The sequence below is a fragment of the Phyllostomus hastatus genome, unplaced genomic scaffold (genome assembly GCF_019186645.2).
Source record: "Phyllostomus hastatus isolate PE091 unplaced genomic scaffold, TTU_PhHast_1.1 phas_scaffold_78, whole genome shotgun sequence".
Lineage (NCBI taxonomy): Eukaryota > Metazoa > Chordata > Mammalia > Chiroptera > Phyllostomidae > Phyllostomus > Phyllostomus hastatus.
This window is the reverse complement of record NW_025334041.1, coordinates 44,070,181-44,087,374: the sequence shown is the minus strand read 5'-3', so window position 1 is coordinate 44,087,374 and position 17,194 is coordinate 44,070,181. Positions and strand designations below refer to the sequence as shown.

Below are 17,194 nucleotides of genomic sequence, written 5' to 3'. Positions count from 1 at the left end.
GATGCACCATATATTAGTTTTCTAGGGCTGCCATAATAAAGTATCACAAACTGTGTGGTTTAAGCAATAGAATATTGTCTCACAGTTTTAGACACCATGACTCTGAAATTAAGGTGTCAGCAGGATTGATTCTGTGTGAGGACTGGGAGGGAAGGATCTGTTTAATGCCTTTCTCCTAGCTTTGATGGTTTGCTGGCAATTTTTTTAAAAGATTTTATTTACTTATTTTTAGAGAGAGGGGAAGGAAAGGAGAAGGAGAGAAACACTGATATGCAAGAGAAACATTAATCAGTTGCCTCTCACATGCCCTCAACCCAGGAATGTGCCCTGACCAGGAATTGAACTGGCGACCTTTTAGTTTGAGGGCCAGCACTCAATCCACTGAGCCGCACCAGCCATGTCTGCTGGCAACTTTAAAGCTGCTTGTCTTATAGAAGCATTGCCCCAATCTCTGCCTTCTCTTTACATGGTGTTCACCTTTACAAGGACATCAGTCGTACTGGATTAGGGTCCCAATCTATTCTGGTATGACTTCACCTTGACAAATTACATCTGCAATGACCTTATTTACAAATAAGGTCACATTTTGAGATACGAGGGGGTTAGAACTTCAACATAAATTTTTTTGGGGGACACAATTCAACCCATAACACACCATTTTATATATATAATTTACATCCAGTAGCACAATAAGAATTACATACACTGTAATACCTACCCAATAATATTAAATATACATAGAAATAGTATTTTCTTTCTGACTCTAACAGACTGCCTTGCACACTCCATGGATTATATACATTTCGCCAGTCTCAAGGGAAAATCAAGCTCTTAGGCTTGATATATCCCACTCCATGATCTGCACTCTGCTTACATGGCCTGCCTTGTCTCCTGTCACCCCCAGTGATATCTGGCATTGCAACTAATGTGAAGTATTTGCAGTTTCCCACACATTCTAGGTTCTTTGTCATTTCAACAGCTCTGCACATGCTGTTTCCTATTTCTAGAATGCCCTTATTCTCTTTGCTTCCTGTGAACACAAGATGCACTCCCAATCATTTTCTGAAACTCAAATGTCATCTCTGGGAAGACTTCATGGACTGCTCTAGGCAGCATGAAGTAGTTTCTCAGCAGAGATAGCACCTTATTATTTATACCTTAATTATTGCAAATTTCTGTTTATAAACATGTTAGGCTGAACTGACATTTGACCATTTTTGACCTAAAAATGGATGCAATTTCATGTGCTTCAACTTAATATTTCACTAGACAAGTCTATTGAGAGGAGGGGCTGTTTTATTCATTTTTATATTTCTAGTAACTAAAATAAAGTTTAACATCAGTAAGTTCTTAAAATATGCTTCTTAAAATTAAGGAAAAACTTACTGTACCACCACAAACATTCTACTTTCAGATTTTCCTTTTCACAATTGGAATACATATTGAAATCAATCACTCCTATAAGAATAACCATTGGTTTCAGCTTCATTGGCTTCCTTTAGGTTCACAGTATTTTAAAGTATTTTTCCTTGCTTTTGTATCTGTATGTGTGGTAAAATCTCTTCAAAAGAGACATTAATGTTTTTTTTTAAATAGAGAAAAAGCAGATAGAAGCTACCTAAGTGTTGTTTTGTAATCAATACCAAAGTATTTCATTATTTTACTGTTTTAATTTTAAAATATATTTTTACTCTTTCAAATAAAAATGTGTGTAATCATAAATAGGAATATAAGTAGGAGAGCTAAATAAAGAGACGAGTTGTGTAAAATGGATAAGACATTTGAAATTCTGACAGTTTTTTAATTAAAACAAAGGTAAGTCTAACGTCAGAAATTCAAGTTTTTCCTAAAGCATTCGGTTTGTAGAAAAGTTGTGATAACTGAAATGATGTTTAAGTATTACATGTATAGTTAAAAGGCAAATGGATCCCACACAGCATGGAGAAATATTCAGATAAAGTTAGGAAGCAGTACCTGGTGAAGTCAGTGGGAAATTAGCAGGAACTGAAATATGATTACGTGAACATTTTTCATTTTTTCTCATTAAAGCCCTTAAGTTAACAAATGTGTTCACTGACTTTTCAGCATGCAAAGGCAGTCATCAGCAAACTCCTTTCACAATCAGGCTCTAGTCCATTTTAGAGATTCCTTTTCTTTTGTAGCACTTCATGTCCCTTATACTTGAACTACAGTGAACTTATCACAAAGAACACCCCATTGAACATACCATTATTCCATATCTTTTTCCCAGTGCTCTTCCCTCCTCTTCAAAAGTCTTTTTCTATCTTCTCTGCCAAATAAACTTTAAAAATTAAGCTCAAATGTCATCTTCTTTGGGGTGCTTTTCCTCATTTCTCTCACTAAGAGTTGTTAATCTTCCTTTTGCATTTTAATTGTTCACAGTTCATGACACCAGTACTTTACTTCAACCACAGTATTATAATTTATCTGTTGAGGTCTACTTCTCAATTATATCATCACATAATGCTGGGTACACCACAGATACTCAGCACTGTTTGCTGTATGTATGAGTGCAAAATGAGATGACAATCTTGAATAACAAAGCACCGATGAAAAGCTTGTTTGGAAACAGAAATTGTGACAATGGAGTAAGGGCTGCTCCATGAGGACACGGACAAGGTCTGCCTTGTTTAGTGCTATATTCTTAGTACTTAGCTTACTGCTTAGCACCATGTATGTGCTTAACAAGTATTTACTGACTGATACTTAATGTATGTGGAAAATAGCAGACTAATAATTACTTGAGGATAAATGGAACAAGGGGATGCATAAATATGTAGTAAGAGAAGCACCTCTAACATAAGTGGTAGTATATAAAAGAATAAAGAAACTGTAGAAAATAATATAATTTCCTACTGAAATTTTAAAAAATTTACTGAACATGTCATTATAAACATGAAAAATTATCAGAAAAAGGACAGGCAATGTATTACAAGATGATGTAAATATGACTGCTTTCAATTAGTCATAGAGTGGTAACAGTCTGTCAATAGAAAGTTTCTGACTGAGGCATCATGAGTGGTATTTAATGCCCAAATTGATCTACTTATTTATAAGCACACCATGTTATGACTATATACCTGTAGTTTATACAACTATACACCTACTGCATTATTTTAGGCTTGTTTTACTATGATAATCACTGACACACTTGCCTTGGCAGCATCATCAAACAATATTTAAGAGAACATGTATACCTCTAATTCTTATGCCTGGGTACTGACAGTTCACTGTGAAGAAGCTGAAGAGAAGAATGTCCACATTACTCACACTTTCGACTTAGATCAAAGTGATGGGCAAGGTACGCTGGTGGTATTTGTAAAGTCTGATGGCAAGATTAAGACTTCCAGGCAAACTCGATGCAACTTTACAAGAACTTTACAAATAGAAAGGTTATCTTCTTTGCTCAGCACTCAGACCTGACTCCAGACTTCATGTCTCCGTATTAAAGGTTTCCAGGTACCTGATTTGTTTTTCTTTTTTCTGTTCTCTTTCACTAACAGTGTAAAACTTCCAGTGACATTAGTCTAAAACTTACTATATTCTACTCATTGAAATCAAATATAGGGATTAAACAGGGGAAAAACTAGAAACCCAAATCCTAAGAATTGTAATTACAATATAAACAAATTTAGGCATAGCTTGGGTTAGATTTAAAAGGTAATTAACTACAAGAGTGATTATTTGATGGTTCTTTAGCTATTTTAATTATATATGTTTTTCAATCTAATGATACATAAGTAGTTATTCATTTTAATAGAATCAAATAGAGCCAGCACTTGAATCTGAGGCCAGATACATGTTACTTTGTGGCACTGCACATAAAATACACAGCCACACTTTTCAAAGTAGAATCTGTGAAACTAAAATAATGAAATAACTTAGTGATAGTCATAGCTTTGTAATTTCCTGTCTCTAAGACATGTGCAGTATGTGGACAAAACTATTGCTTCTAAACATGGGTCATCCCCCCTTGGGATCTGCTGGATTTGCTTCAGGATATTCAGGTTACCCAGACTTTCTTTGGGCAACTGAATTGTAGTGTCTCTAGAAGTTCAAGCCACCGTTTATATAGGTCAGCCTGTCTTTACTCTTTCCCACTTTCATCCTTCCCTTAGAAATACTCTTGGCCTATTCATTCCTATGACATAAAAGGAACTGTGTCTACCAGTGCACTAAAAAACAGTGAAACATTTTTAATGCATATTCTCTGAATATAACAATTTAATTAACTGAAACTTCTAAAAAGATCAAGTTTGGATTTAAAATTCTGATGCTTTGGACTTCCAGCCAAGATGGAGGCATAGGTAGACACGCTGTGCCCTCACACAATGAAAATAAGGACAATGACAATTTAGAAACAAAAAACAACCAGTACTGACAGAAAATTGAACTGTATGGAAGTCCAACAAAAGTGGTGACTTGCAGACCCAGCGAGGCAGTGGATTATGGAGGGGTGAGCACAAGGTGGCTGGTGGACCAGGTAGTCCCACATTCACTTGCAGATAAACCAGGTGAAACTGGGGAGCAAGACAGACTGCACAACCCAGGGCTCCAGTGTGGGGAAATAAAACCTTAAAACACCAATTGAAAATACTTGTGGGGGTTGATGTGCCGGGAGAAACTCCCAGCCTCACAGGAGAGTTCATGGAGAGACCCACAGGGTCCTAGAACGTACACAAACCCATTCACACAGGAATCAGCACCAGAAGGGCTCAATCTGCTTGTGGGAAGGGGCAGGGGAGTGACTGAAATGTGGCAGAGAGTGGAGCAAGCACCATTGTTCCCTCTTGGACCCCTCCCCCACATACAGCAACACAACCCAGGGACTGGGTTACCCCACCCTGGTGAACACCTAAGGCTCCACGCCTCACTATGTAACAGGCGAGCGGAGACAAAAAAATGGCCCAAATGAAAGAACAGATCAAAGTTCCAGAAAAAATACAAGTAAGTGACCAAGAGATTGCCAACCTATCAGATACACAGTTCAAAGTATGGGTGACCAGGAGGTTCACAGAATTGATTGAATTTGGTCTCAAATAAGATGAAAAAATGATGGCTATACTAAGTGAAATAAAGGAAAATGTACAGGGAACCAATAGTGATGGGAAGGAAACTGGGACTCAAATCAATGGAGTGGACCAGAAGGAACAAAGAAACATACAATCAGAAAAGAATGAAGAAACAAGAATTCAAAAAAATGAGGAGAGGCTTAGGAACCTCCAGGTTCATCTTTAAACATTCCAACATCTGAATTATAGGGGTATCAGAAGGAGAAAAGGAAGAGCAACAAGTGGAAAAGTTATTTGAACAAATAATAAGGGAGAACTTCCCCATTCTGGCAAAGGAAATAGACTTCCAGGAAGTCTAGGAAGCTCAAAGAGTCCTAGAGAAGTTGAACCCAAGGAAGAACACAACAAGGCACATCATAATTACATTACCCAAGATGAAAGATAAGAAGAGAATCTTAAAGCAGCAAGAGAAGAAACAGTTACCTACAAAGGAGTGTCCATAAGACTGTCAGCTGATTTCTCAAGAGACCTTATAGGCAAGAAGGGGCTGGAAAGAAGTATTCCCAGTCATGAAAGGCAAGGACCTACATCTAAGATTGCTCTATCCAGCAAAACTTTCATTTAGAATGCAAGGGCAGATAAAGTGCTTCTCAGACAAGGTCAAGTTAAAGGAGTTCATCATCACCAAGCCCTTATTTTATGGAATGTTAAAGGCACTTAGATCTAAAAAAAGAAGATAAGAAACAAGTACAGTGAAATGACAGCAAACTCACAATCATTAACAACCACACTTAAAACAAAAACAAACTCAGCAAACAACTAGAATAGGAACCATAGAAATGGAGATCACATGGAGGGTTAGCAACAGGGGAGTGGGAGGAAGAGAGAGGGGGGAAAGTACAGAGAATATGTAGCATGGATGGTAGGTAGAAAATAGACGGGGTGGGCAAGGATAGTATGGGACATGTAGAAGCTGAAAAACTTGTAAGTATGACACATGGACATGAACTAAAAGGGTGGAATGTGGGTGGGAGGGGGGTGCAGGGTGGAGCGGAGTGAAGGGGGAAAATGGGACAAGTGTAATAACATAATCAATAAAATACATTTAACAAATAAATAAAATTCTGATGCTTATTCTTTTGCTACTTTTTGCAAGATAGGATAAATTAGAAAGAGTCAGAATGAACATGGAATTCCAGTTCAGTTTTGAAAAAAGCCTTTGAAAACTTTTCAAAACATGGACTAAAGTGAAATGTCCACATATATGAAGCTTATATGAGGCACTCAGTAAACATTTTCCCCCTACCCACAGTGATAGTCTGATTGTATGGCTGAAACTATGATGAGACAACAATTATTCTGGAGATGAAGTTCAACAGTTCAAGAAAGTGAGGAGTATGTGGGAAAGGAAATTCACAAATTGGGTACAGGGTTGGGTTTTCAATCCAGACATTCTCTGAGTTTATCATTTTTATTTTTTAAATATATTTTATTGATTATACTATTGCAGTTGTCCCGTTTCCCCCCTTTTCCCCCTCTGCCTTGCACCTCATCTCTCACCAGTATCCCAAACCCCTTAGTTCATGTTTGTAGGGGATCGCTTTGTTTCTGTCTGGCAAATGTGACTCAGCTCTGTATGGAAAACCTATAGAAGCAAAGTGGTGGGCAGGAGTCAGACCTTCAAACCAAGTTTTCCTGTGGGAATCAGGCCTAGAAAATACATACAGACTGTTATGGCTTGCTCTTGCTAAAGCTCTATCACCCTGGTCTAAAACAACAAACATGTATCGTCTATCTTCAAGGTAATTTCCAAAGCCTATGTGAATTCACCCAAGGACAGAGCTAATCAGCTCGCCGCCATTCCCCTCTGTATGTTATTTTCATTTCCTTGATTGTACCTAAAATGTAGACAATATTCTATGTAATAGATAATAAATCTTTCTCTGATGTAAGACCCAAGAAAAACAATAAAAGCCTGTCTAGGTAAGGGTCGGCACGCTCTCCTTTTGAGAGAGTGGCCGAGGCATTCATACATTCTCCCCTTGAGAGAGTAGCTGTGTCATTCCGTTTTTTCTCCACAGGATTGCTGTCGTCTGTGCATTTATTTTCTCTTTCAGCCACAACAAAGTGGAACTCTGCTGGCCGAAGTCTGCCACACATGTCCATGTGTCATATACAGAAGTTCTTTGGCTTCTCCATTTCCCATACTATTCTTAACCTTCCCCTATTTTGTATCTACCATTTATGCTTCTTATTCCCTGTATCTTTTCCCCCACTCTCCAATCTCCCTCTCCCCACTGAAAACCCTTCATGGGATCTCCATTTCAGTGAATCTGTTCCAGTTCTAGCTGTTGGCTTTTCATTTTTTTTTTTGTTTAGGTTTGGTTGTTGACAGTTGTGAGTTTGCCGTCATTTTATTGTTCATAGTTTTGATCTTCTTCTTTTTCTTAGATAAGTTCCTTTAACATTTCATAAAATAAGGGCTTAGTGATGATGAACTCCTTTAACGACCTTATCTCGGAAGCACCTTATCTGCTCTTCCATTCTAAATGACAGCTTTGCTGGATAGAGTAATCTTGGATGTAGGTACTTGACTTTGATGACTTGGAATACTTCTCTCCAGCCCCTTCTTGTTTGCAAGGTTTCCTTTGAGAAATCAGCTGGTAGCCTTACGGGAACTCCTTTGTAGGCAACTGTCTCCTTTTCTCTTGCAGCTTTTAAGATCCTCTGCTTATCTTTCATCTTGGCTAATGTAATTATGATGTGCCTTGGTGTGTTCCTCCTTGGGTCCAACTTCTTTGGGACTCTCTGAGCTTCCTCGGCTTCCTGGAAGTCTATTTCCTTTGCCAGATTGGAGAAATTCTCCTTTATTATTTGTTCAAATAACTTTTCCATCTGTTGCTCTTCCTCTTCTCCTTTTGGTACCCCTGTAATTCAGATGTTGGAACATTTAAAGTTGTCCTGGAGTTTCCTAAGCCTCTCATTTTTTTTGAATTCTTGTTTCTTCATTCTTTTCTGATTGTATGTTTATTTCTTCCTTTTGCTCCAAGCCATTCACTTGAGTCCCAGTTTCCTTCCTGTCACAATTGTTTCCCTGTATACTTCCCTTTATTTTACTTTGCATAACCTTCAGTTTTTCCTCTATTTTGCAACCTTACTCAACCATTTCTGAGCATCCTGATCACCAGTGCGTTGAACTGTGTATCTGATAGGTTGGCTGTCTCTTGGTGGCTTAAAAGTATTGGCTGTGGGGCTTTGATTTGTTCTGTTTGAGCCTTTTTTTTTTTTTTTGGTGTGGTCGCGGCTGTTACATACTGAGGGGCGGAGCCTTAGGTGTTCACCAGGGCGGGGCAACCCAGTTGCTGGGTTGTGACACTGTATGTGGGGGTGGGGTCCGAAAAGGAACAACCGTGCTTGCTCCACTCTCTCTAGGACTTCAGTCCCCTATGCTGCTTCCCACAAGCAGATTGGGCCCTTCTAGTGCTGGCTCCCAGGCGGGTGGGCTTGTGTACATTCTAGAACCCTGTGGGTCTCCCCAAAAAACTCTCCTGTGTGGCTGGGAGATTCTCCTGGAACCTCAACCCCCACAGGTATTTTCAATCGGTGCTTTTAGGCTTTATTTCCCAGCACTGGGTCCTGGGTTGTGTGGTCTGTATCACTGCCCATTTTCAACTGGTTTATCTGCACGCAAATGTGTGACTTAGGACAGCCAGCTGCCTTGCGCACCTCCCTGGGTCTGCTCTTGCCTCCCAAGCCTGGGGTCTGCCACTTGGTCCGTCAGCTGCCCTTGTGCGCCTGGGGTCCTCCAAGTGCTGACCTGCGCCCTGCATGCCCACATCTGCCAGCCACCGCTTTTTCCTGCCAGGACCCCTTGACCTCTCTCTTCGGCCTCTGACTCCACCCCTCTTACCGGCCTGGATGAATGGTTATCAGACTTATGTACAGTTCGTTTCTCTCAGTTCTGGGTTTCTTTTTCTTGTTTGTGTCTAAATTTTTGTTGTCCTTAGTTTTGGTTGTGCGAGGAGGCACAGTGTGTCTACCTACACCTCCATCTTGGCCGGAAGTTCTCTCTTGCTGCTTTTAAGATTATCTCTTTATCTTTAACCTTTGCATTTGCATTATGATGTGTCTTGGAGTGGCCCTCCTTGCATCTATCTTGTTTGGGACTCTCTGTGCTTCCTGGACTTGCATGTCTATTTGCTACACCAAATTAGGGAAGTTTTATTATTTTTTCAAATAGATTTCCAATTTCTTGTTCTTTCTCTTCTCCTTCTAGCACCCCTATGATGCAAATGTTGGAACCTTTGTAGCGGTCTCAGAGGCTTCTTACACTACCCTTTTTTTCTTCTTCTTGTTCTTATTGGTTGTTTTTTGCTTCCTCGTGTTCCAAATCATTGATTTGATCCTCAGTTTCATCCACTCTGCTGTTGTTTTCTTGTAAATTGTTCTTTATTTTAATTAGTGTATCCTTCATTTCTGACTGGATCATTTTTATGCTGTTAAGGTTCTTTAAGTTCCTTGAGCATCCTTATAACCAATGTTTTGAATTCCGCATCTGACAGATTGCTTATCTCCCTTTTGTTTAGTTCTCTTCTGGAATTTTGATCTGTTCTTTCACTTGGGTCATGTTTCTTTTTCTCTTGTTTTGGCAGCTTCCCTGTGTTTGTTTCTATGTATTAGGTGGAGCTACTAAACCTCCCTGTCTTGATATCATGGCCTAATCATGTAGGAGTCCTATAGGGTCCAGTGGCACAGCCACCTCTGTCAACCTAGCTGGGTACTCAACATGCGCCCTTCACGTGGGCTGAGTATTTCCTCCTCTTGTAGTTGATCCTTAATTGTTGTTGACAGGTCAATGGAAATGATTTACCCAGGCCAATCAGCTCCAATGAGTGGCTGTGGCCACTGACCACCCTCTGTGGAGGATCACCTATGCAGGGGCAGTTTGGACGTGCTCCAAAGTGGTCAATAGCTGTCCACTGGGTATGCAGGCTCTGTGGTTTCTTGGGTGTTGCATGACAATGTCAGCCCCCACCTGTGTTTTGCCTAGGACCACCCTGCCTGAGCTATAAAGCAACCTGAGATGGCTGCTACTTGTGCTACCAGGCAATGCCAAACTCTGAATCTAGGCTGGTTGCTGCTAGTGCCAGGCCTGGGGCTACTTGGCAAGAGGTATGGGGACTGGGGACTCACTGAGGCCAGCTGTTGCTTGTTTGAGAGGATTTAAGGAGTTGTGCAGCATGAGCCAAGGGAAAGCACTTTGGGTGGGTTAAGTTGGGTAGGAAAGTCTCAGGATCTTCAGGGCAGGGCAAACAGTTTTAGCCAGGTTGATGGAGTCTCAGATACGGCACCAGCCTGCCAGCTCTGTGGCTCTGTGGCGGAGGGGGGTTAAAAAGAGGGACAATGGCCTATGCCCACCCTTGTCTGGGAGAAAGCTGTCCTCCAGCTCTCACCTTGATGCTAGACACTTCAGTTTCTCACTGAATACCACTGGTACCTTTCAAACTTTACTACCCTGGTGCTGGAGCTCAGAGGGAGGGAGTCTGAGTAAGTCCATGTGAGTTCTTTAAGAGGAACTGCTGAGACTTCAGAAGTTTCTTTTACCGACTCAATCCCCAATGGTTTTTGCAGCCAGACATTATGGGTATTTATGTTCTCGGCAATGGAACCCTGTGCTGGAGGTCCTAGTGTGGGGCTCGGACTCCTTGCTCCCAAGATATCCCTCCCAATTTTTTATCTACCACATGTGGATGTGGGGCCAGTCTGTTCTGTGTCTCTACCCCTCCTACCAGTCTGGATGCATTTGGTTTCTTTAATTCCATAGTTGTCAGGCTTTCATCCAACTCGATTTCTGAGGGTTCTGAGGGATGGTTGTTTTATAAGTTAGTTGTAATTTTGATGTGGTTATGTGAGAAGGTGAGCTGTGTTTACCTATGCCTGGAAGTACCCTCTCATTGTTTTTTAAACTACCAAGACCATTGGCATTTAAGTTTGTAATGTCTGGTCCTCATCCTATAAAGATCACAACTCTATACTTTATATACCTCTTTTCAACACATGTTTACTGAGCATTGACCACATCCCAAATACTATGCATACAAATATAAATAATGCATTATTCCTGCCCTTGAGGAACTCACAGGCTAGAGGCAGAGACCAATATGTTAAATGATCAGAGGTAGAATGAGATGGTGCCAAAGAATGGTCAACTCTGAGTAGGCAGGACAAGAAGCATGGTGCTAAGGAGAGGCCTGAACCAAATCTGGAAGTGTAAGTATAACTTTGTTAGAGGTGCCAGGCAGAGGAAACAATGCATAGAGGGTCATAGAGTGAAACTCTTATCGCAATTATATGTAGTTCAGAATAGGTGAAACAGAGGGAACCTATAGGTGTGTGGGAGAAACAGGAGTACTGCAGTTATATCAAGAATGGCTTTTGTCAGGTCCTGCTGAAAATGGTGGGTACTGAGGAGGTGAGGGAAACTATACAGGGGAGGAAGCCCGAACAGCCTGAACTACCACTGCCCTAGCAGCAAGAAGTATGGCAGCTGAGGCTGGAAAAGCAGGAGTATTCCTTGTGGACAACAGGTTCCTGAGCCTGGACTCACCCATGTATGTTCTGTACAGTGCCAGAGCAGAATGAGCTGATATAGATCCAGTGCCACAGAACATGATTCCAATCCAGTGGCCCAAGTCACTTATAGTAAAAATTTAGAGGTGATTATGATTATTTCTGGGCCATTCTGTAGCATGATGAAAGAAGTGATGATGCTTTTAAACTAACCAGAGATGCTACTGAGTTAAATGCAGCCAATTATACAGTGTGGCACTTCTGCTGAGTTCTCTTAAAGTCACTTCAAAAGGATCTACATGAGGAAATGAACCACATCAGTACAATAATTGAAGAGCAGCCCCCAAACTACAAAGTTTGGCATCACAGGTATTAGTGGAACGGCTAAAAGATCCATTTCAGGAGCTTGAGGTTATAATTAGGATGCAAAACATTATCATGCCTGGCAACATCAACAGTGGGTTATTCAGGAATTTAAACTTTGGAATAATGAGCTACACAGTATGTAGACCAATTTGTTAAACAGGACATGAAGAATAATTCTGTCTGGAACCAAAGATACTTTGTAATTTTTAACATCACTGGGTACAATGATTTGAGAAAGAAGTCTGGTACAGTCTGGAAATAATCTAACTAGTATCATATAATGACAGTACATGAACTAATTGAAAGCCATGTTGCAGGACTGTGGTCTTTCCAAATACATATCCCAATTTATTAAATCAATTACTTGATTTGCAACCAAGTCTCAATTCCCCCTACTAATTGCCTTTCTTATTGACATTTATGAAGATATGCTAGAAAACCAATGTGACAACAAGGAGAACATTCTTAATAGATCACTGGAGTTATGTGAAATCGTAGCTAAGCAAAAGGACACTTTAAGGAAGGAATATTGGGCATATATTGGAAGATCCCTTTGAAGTGACACAGCACAGAAAGTGTCCCACAGACAAATGTGCAGCAATAATACCATCTAGAAGAACTTAATGGAATGCTTTTATTTCTTTAAGAGACTCTAATGTAGGAGTTTAACACTAGAGCAATCATTCATTCCCTTTGCTTGTGGTATAAAACATGGATTGCACAGGTATTGCTTTTTAACAAGAACTAAGTGTGATATTCTTTGGTGCTGCTGCTATTCAGACTAGCTCTAAGTAATCTGAGTCTTTTAAAGCAAAGTAATTCAGGGGAGGGAGAAGAAACAAAGTCCCATAAAGGAACTTTTGCAGTCTTATCAACATTTACTCTAATCCTTTAGCATCAACTCCTTCCTAAATGGTGAATGCATCCGGATTTGCAGCATTAATGATTGCAGATAACTTGTACATAATGGATATGAGGTAACTTAAACTTTGGTTAAGGAAGCAAGGAATGCAATTGCTACATTAGAGCTGCTATGCCACACTCACAGTATCTTACTATTCCTGTAACCAACTAATGCCAAACGAACGGTTTTATAAAGAAATTATAGATGTATACTAAAACAAAAGACAAACACAAACCAAAAGAAAGGCTTTGGTCTACACTAAAAAGTGTGACTTTTATTCCATCTGAAAAGAGATGGAAGCACAACCAGGTCTATATTTTATTTATATATATTTATTTTCAATACATTAAATTTCGTTTATTAATTTAGTATGTATAGAGAGAGAAGGGGGGAGAGAGAAAAGGAGGAAGGGAGACAGAAAGAGAAACATCCATTTGTTTCACTTATTTATGCATTCATTAGTTGATTCTTCTTTTATGTGTCCTGACTGATGATCAAACCCACAACCTCGGTGTATGGTGTCGACAAACTAACCAACTGAGCCACCCAGCCAGGCCTACCAGGTCTATATTTTAGAAATATAATTTTGGTAGCAGCATGAACAATAGTTTAGAAGAAGAAAGACTGGAGACAGATAGACCCAGTAAGGAAGAAAATAACTGACATAATCCAAGCTGACTTGAGGCCTAAAGGCAAGAATCAGTGGTAATGGAGAAGAGAAACGAACCAGAAATAATGGCTGGCTGAATGTGGAGAGTGAAAGAAAGAGAGAAGTCAAAGAGTCCCAGATTTGTAGCTTGAATTGATAAGGTGGATAAGCAATGAAAGAGAGTGATACATGGGAGGATGGAAATGGGTGCTATAAGTCTGAGGTGTCTATGGCTATACTTTGGGATAATGAGCTGCAGTATGTAGACCAACTTCTTAAAGAGAATGTGAAAAATAATTCTGTCTGGTGGTGACATCCATCTGGCATTTGGAAGAGTCAGAACAGAAAGACATGGGAATTGTTAGCATTTATATCAGAAGATACTATGATGCAAAATATCACAAAGAAGTATGCAGAGTGAGATAACGTGCAATGACATATCTCTAAGAATCCCCAACAGTTAAATGGAAGAGATGGTCATCAGCCTAAATGCAGAAGAGCAGGGAGAAGTAATGACCTGAGGTCGGGGGTTAGTGGCACAGAGATGAAGAGATCAGAGTGTGAGGAACTGAGGTGCTGGTAAATGTTTTGTACAAATCATGTACCAAAGGTTCCATGTTGGACAGGGAAAAAATATAGAAAGAGTAATTAGTGTAGGGTTGCCAGATTTATCAGGAAAAAAAAGGAACATCAGTTAATTTGGATTTCAGATAAAGAAAGAATAACTTATTTTTTAAAGTAATGTATGCCCCAAATATTGTATGGGTCATACTCATACTAAAATTTTTTCCACTGTTAATCTGAAATTCAAATTTAACTGGGTATCCTGTATCAAGCAACCATAATTAGATGAAAAATAAAGACCTAGAGTATGGGAGCTATGCTGAGGTCAAAGGGCAAGGGCATGGTGTCAAGGAGTCAGAAAGCCGAATATTCAGACACTGTCATTTATGACTTCAGAGATGGAAGAGTGATGAAAAAGATTAAGAAGGATCCATTGGAATTTGTGGATGAAACAGAATAGAAATGAGGTCAAGAAGAAACAGTGAGGCAAAAATATTGGATGAATCACTAGCATGGACACTGGGATTCAGTTAAAATGATAGTTGGAAGTCCCTGACTAGTGTGGCTCACTGAGCCGGGAATGGCAAAGGTCATATGTTTGATTCTGGTCAGGACACATGCTTGGGTTGCAGGCTAGGTCCCTGTTTGGGGGTGGGTGAGGGCAACCGATTGATGTTTCTCTCACACATTGATGTTTCTCTACCTTTCTTTCTCCCTCCCTTCCCCTCTCTCTAAAAATAAATAAATAACATATTTTTTTTAAAGAATTACCCAAGGACTTCCACTTCAGAGGTGGGGCGGAGACTGTCCAAGTAGGTACTGTGACTGATCTGGGCTTGAAAATTAAAAAGACTACGTAAAATGTTAAAAATAGATAGCTAGATATGACCTGTCTGGTTTTGAAAAGAATGTTCTGGGTAGAATGAAAAACAGATTTGAGAAAACTAGAATATAATGAGACAAGAAATAAGGACAGTGTAGTCTTTCAGGTGAGAGAGGGTGGTACTTGGAATACAGTAGCAACAGTGGACATGGAGTAGTAGATGGTTTTAGTGCTAGTAGAGATGAAGCCAGTAGGAATTGGTAAGAGCGGTGAGAATTTTCTCCTAGTTCAATGTTGTTAGGAATGATCTAGTTGAAAGGGAATGGCTGAATACATGGGAAACAGATAACAGTATGTTTTACAATAATAGTACTTCCCTTAGACCTGGGTAAGGACCCTCTTTCTGCTGCAAATGGCAAGGTGCCTATCAAGGGCCCATGCCTGCCTGGAGCCTGCACTCCTCTTTCAGACTGGCTAGATCTAAGGGCAGACTCAGTTGCTGATTACATATCACTATTTGCAGGGGTGAGAGGTGTGGACATAAGCTTGGACATGTCGATTGCATGCATGCATGGTCCCTTTTTGTGTAGTAGGTGAAGAAACTAGGAATGGGAAGAGAATGGAGTCAGTATGACATCTCTAAAAGTCTGAGAATTTGAAATTTAAACCTGGTGTTTTGGCTTATTATTTAAGTAGATTTGTACAGGTAGTAAGGTAGAATATATTTTTTAAAAAGCTTATCATCCTGATTTATAACTTACATATTTGGACACGTAATATGTGAGCCACCATTGCTATTCTTGCCCAGGCTCTACAAATTTAAAACAGTATAGTGCAAGGAGTAACAAATTCACACAGATGAAGTTCATGTTAGCTGGGCCCTTATGTAGTCAGATTTTCTAGGCTTCTGTGTTGGAGATCAGGAAATAAGTAGTGCAAGTTTCCAGGCACTACATTAATGTAACTAAAAGACAGTTTTCTCTATCTGGAGGGTCAACAATTAGAAAGCTACTTTGATTGTAATGGTTTCAGTGTAATTTTGAAAAGCTTCTTGAATATGGCAGGCAGGAGTTTAAAGTTTAAATGCATGCCAAGGGACCTTAGTGATCATGCAATCAAATTCGCTCAACAAATAAAATAGATTCTGACAGATGAAGCACCCTGGCTAAGGTCACAAAGTTAGCAGCAGATGATTTCCAGCTCTATCCTCTCTGCCCACTCTTTCACAAATGCTACTTTTCATGAAGACATCTGCTGCCAGTCAATTCCAGCTACAAAGTTTTCACTTGCTTTCACTGCTATGTATTAAAGTGAATACTTTCATTTTAAAATTTGAAGGCACCCAACAAAAAAAACCCCTATAAACCAATATTGAATTTTGACTACAAATAGTTTTTAAAAAGGAAAAACAAAAAGGCAGGGGGATAAAAATCCAACCTCATAAAGTCACAAGTATTGGCAATATTGGATAGTTACTTTTAAACTATTTTCCGGAAAGTTTACAGGCACTTTAGGTCCCCTATTAGGACTCAAAATACCCTCCGAATGGTCATCTCCTGTATTGGCTATTTTTATTTTTACCATCTATTCCTTTGACTTTCGATCTCATGTGAGAGAGACCTTAGAGTTAAATTTAAAACGTACTCCTCGTTTTGGTTGCCACCGTATTACTGTAACCTATCTCCCCAAATTCCTTATCTTCTAAATTAGGAATCAAAGTACAGGCTTACAAAATACTGAACACTCAAGATGATAACTAAACGCTGAAATACACTTTAAAAACACTTTGCTTTTCAAACATCTATAAATATCGCAAACGGATTTTTCTTAGCGAGTCTGACTTATAATTACAATAAAATTTAAATCTTTAAGGGTCTCATGACAAAAGTTACATATCCACAGAGACTCTTACCTTCAAGCTCAGAAGTAATCCCAAAGTTTAGGTTCGCAAGAAGTTATCTCCCTCAAAATTTAGGAGTGACGTTTTTAGCAACAGTAACAAATCTTGTCAAAACACCAAGTGACTTTAAACCCCTCCCATCAATGGACCGCTACCAACGAGAAGGAACAGCTTAATTACCGGAAAAATTTTCTCCCTCGAGCTGAGTATCTGCGAAATGCAGCTTCCTGGGCTCGAACAGGCAGGGAGGGACCAAAAGGACCCACGGGAAAAAAGAGAAGGTGATACAACGAAGTCACTGAAGCAGAAATGAGCGCGGCCAGGACCCGGGCAACCTTTGGGGTCCGCAGTGGTGGTTCTTCCGAGACACTCGCCGGCCTCCAGA

At 39.8% G+C, this 17,194-nt stretch overlaps 1 pseudogene; it reads left to right on the top strand.

The window, feature by feature from the left end:
* The first annotated feature begins 11,573 nt into the window (after nt 1–11,573).
* LOC123811852 lies at nt 11,574–12,526 on the top strand (annotated as a pseudogene).
* Nucleotides 12,527–17,194: the final 4,668 nt, after the last annotated feature.